We start from the raw sequence: 3,795 nt of genomic DNA on the forward strand, positions 1-3,795 counted from the left end.
TTTTTTTTCTTTGTTTTTCCCCTCTTTTTGCCATTTCTCTTTGTCCATTCGAAGTTTGGTAGAAAACATTAATGAAAACGTGAGATCTCATATCAGTTGGAGAGATGAATGAAATATTTTTTTATAAAAGTGTGGAAACCTCATCCTAACAGACGTATTTTAAAATTGTGAGGTTAATGGCAATACATAACGAGTCAAAACGGATAATATCAGAACGTTAGACCTCCTAGAGGGTGGATTGTGAGATCCACGTTAATTGGAGAGGGGAACGAAACATTGTTTATAAGAGTTGTGGAAACCTTTTCTTAACAGACATGTTTTAAAACTGTAAAGTGATGACAATACATCATGGACCAAAACAGACAATATCAGGATGTTGGGCCCACAAGGGGTAGATAGATTGTGAGATCCCATTCTCCCAAACATACGTGTTTTAAAATCGTGAGGCTGACGACAATAAGTAACGGGCCAAATAGGACATTGGGTCCTTAATGAAAGTAGATTATGAGATCCCACGTCGGCGGGAGAAGGGAACAAAATATATATTTTTTTTTGTAAGGTACACGTTTCACCATTTAGATCGATAGAATTTAGTTACCCTATTTTATAATTTAATTCACCAAAAGGGCTAAAAGGTAATATAAATTATAGAAAAAGGAAAGGGGTATTTCGGGTAATTCGTAATGAAGAGGTCACCGTCCAAAGTAGCAATTCGGTACCAACCTTCGGGTGTGGTTGGTGGAAACCGCCGTCCTACTTAAAAAACGGCTGCGTCCCCACGGCGGTTTTGGCGGTGGCAGTCTACAAAATGTCATTTTCACCCCCACAGAATTAAATATTTATCCTATTTTTTCTTTATTTTTCCACCTTTTGAGACTTATCCATTCCAAGTCTTGAATTTCTTCCTTTCTTAATTTCACTTTTTTTTTTCTTTTTTCTTTTTTCTTAATTTTACATATTTAGTAATTTTAAATAATTTTTTAAAACATAAAACATAATTTTCATACTTATCGAACACCTTGAAATCGATGACATATGAAGCTCAATTAATAGAATCTAATTAATTATAAGCCGTTCGTTTAGTCTTATTTATAAGATCTCTATCCATCTGGTATTAAATTTGTTAGTCATGTCTCAATTTCGAGCTTCATTATCACTCATGATTGATATGTAAAATTTAATCTATTTATTAACGTACTGGTTGGCTATCTAGAAACTTGATCAACAGTGTTTAGTTGCTGCCCGTTCGACTCTTGACTTTCGTGTTCTATAGTTGCTGCCCATTTATTAGCTCGATCGAGAATAACCAAGTGAACTTGCCTACCATCCAAATCAAACAAATTCTTTACCTTAGGAGCTGTTATGATTATTTATTATTATTTATGCATAATAAACTTCTAAATTTTAACGTGTAATTTAATCGAGACACTTATTATTTCAATAAAAAAAATTGAAAATAGTAAATTAATAGAGAAAATAGTGATTATAATTAAAAAAAATAGTTATATTTTCTAAATTAAATAAGTATATATATATATATATATATATATATATATATATATATATATATATATATATATATATATATATATTAAAAAAATATTGAAAAATAAATAAATTACTAATAAAAGATATGTCTATGTCATGAATTAAATAAGTAAAAAAAACTTAAAGTTAGATATGAAGAGTGAATTAATTAAATGTGAGAAATTAAAAAAGTAAATGGGTAGTTGAACCTTTTTGCATATCGTATTTATAAAAATAAATAAAAAATAAAAAATAAAAAACACGTGGGAGAATAAAAAAATATAATTAAATGTATTGAACAAAAACAAATGGAAGAAATATTATTTTTTAAATTATAAAAAAATAATATTAATAATAATAATGTTTTTGGAAATTGTTTCCCTCTTTTTTTGACTTTGAGATTCTTCCTCGTTTTGTTTCTTTTTGCATATTGGTCCGTTACGTATTGTTGTCAGTCTCACGATCTTAAAATGCGTCTGTTAGAGAGAGGTTTTTTCACATTTACAAGAGATGTTTCGTTCCTCTTTCCAACCAATGTGAGATCTGTTAGAGAGAGGTTTTTTCACATTTACAAGAGATGTTTCGTTCCTCTTTCCAACCAATGTGAGATCTCACAATCCACACAATCCACCCCTCTTGAGACTAGCATCCTTGCTAACACACTGCTCGGTTTCTAACCCTGTTATCATTTGTAACAGCTCAAACTTATCACTTGTAGATATTATCCGCTTTGGCCCGTTACGTATCACCATCAACCTCATGGTTTTAAAACCCGTCTATTAGGAAAAGGTTTCCACACCCTTATAAGGAATACTTCGTTTCTCTCTCCAACCGATGTGGGATCTCACAATCTCTTGGGGCTAGCGTCCTCGCTAACCCACCGCTTGATGTCTGACCCTAATACCATTTGTAACAGCTCAAACTTATCGCTTGTAGATATTGTCCGCTTTGACCTGTTACGTATCGTCATCACTCTCATGGTTTAAAACACGTCTATTAGGGAGAGGTTTCCACACCCTTATAAGAAATAATTTGTTCCTCTCTCCAACCCACGCGGGATCTCACATTATCTATACGAGCAATATGTCATTGTTTTTTTGATGGCTCAATCATAAGAACTCGAGAATTTAGCATAATAACTCGAAATAATTTTACGGTGAGTGCTCTCAAGGACTTGGGTTAGTTTGTGGTGAATAGTTTTCACTGTTGGAAACAATTCAAGACAAGTAAATAACACGATCATGTCACATAGTGAATGTCTAAGCCATAAGGTGTCAAATATGTATTCTAAACTCTAATTCAAACCTATCTCGTATAAGACGATAAGAATGTGGCCGAGCATGATCACCTAAAGGCATGATTATATTTTATATGATTTTCCTAATCAAACTAGAAATTACGAAGAAACTAAGCATACCACTTAACTTGAAATGCAATCATGACTTTGAAAACAATATCCAAGATTCGTATGGCACATTGTTTGACAAAGGAAAAAAAATAAAATAAAAGTCATCAATACGACCAACCACCATTAATAATTTAAGGTTGTGACAAGAAGTAGGTAGATGTAGTTAATAATTCACGAATTTATATATTTTAATACTTGTATTTATTTATGTTCGAGTTACAGGTCAATATATATATAAGATTCACGTAAACTATTTATGAAGTAAGAAAGAAAAATATATTTAAGTATATGATCTTGAGGAAATGAAAGTTACTACACGTACCAACAAGGATACTGTCTGGTTTGATCCGTATAAGGTGACGTGTTAGGAATGAACTCGTGTTGGTATGTGGAAATAGTATATAGATATGGTTCAGTTTGGCCCGTTATATATCACCATCAGCCTCATAGTTAATGCGTTTGGAGATGTTTTTACACTCTTATAAGAAATGTTTTGTTCTCCTCTTCAACCGATGTAAGATCGAGACATCTGATAAAATTGGAACTATAAGTAACGGGTCAAAGCTATATCATCTAGATTATTAAAATTTTGAAGTGGGCTTTTTTGTATGGCTTTTGTTCATATAGATGATAAGGGCCAAGAGGCCCAAAACCTAGAAATCTTCGAGGAAAGATTGAACCTTCTAGCTCGTAGACTAACAGTTCTTTGATATCGTGCAATGTCTTCGTTCTCTCGAGTTTGGTTTAAGTGAATAATCTAAATCGATATAAAGACGTTAAAATATATGTTTAAGAGGTTCACATAACTAAATGATTGCGTGCAATGTCTTCGTTCCAGCGTTTTTTTTTTTTTTTTTTTC

The sequence above is a fragment of the Cucurbita moschata genome, unplaced genomic scaffold (assembly GCF_002738365.1).
Source record: "Cucurbita moschata cultivar Rifu unplaced genomic scaffold, Cmos_1.0 Cmo_Scf00048, whole genome shotgun sequence".
NCBI lineage: Eukaryota > Viridiplantae > Streptophyta > Magnoliopsida > Cucurbitales > Cucurbitaceae > Cucurbita > Cucurbita moschata.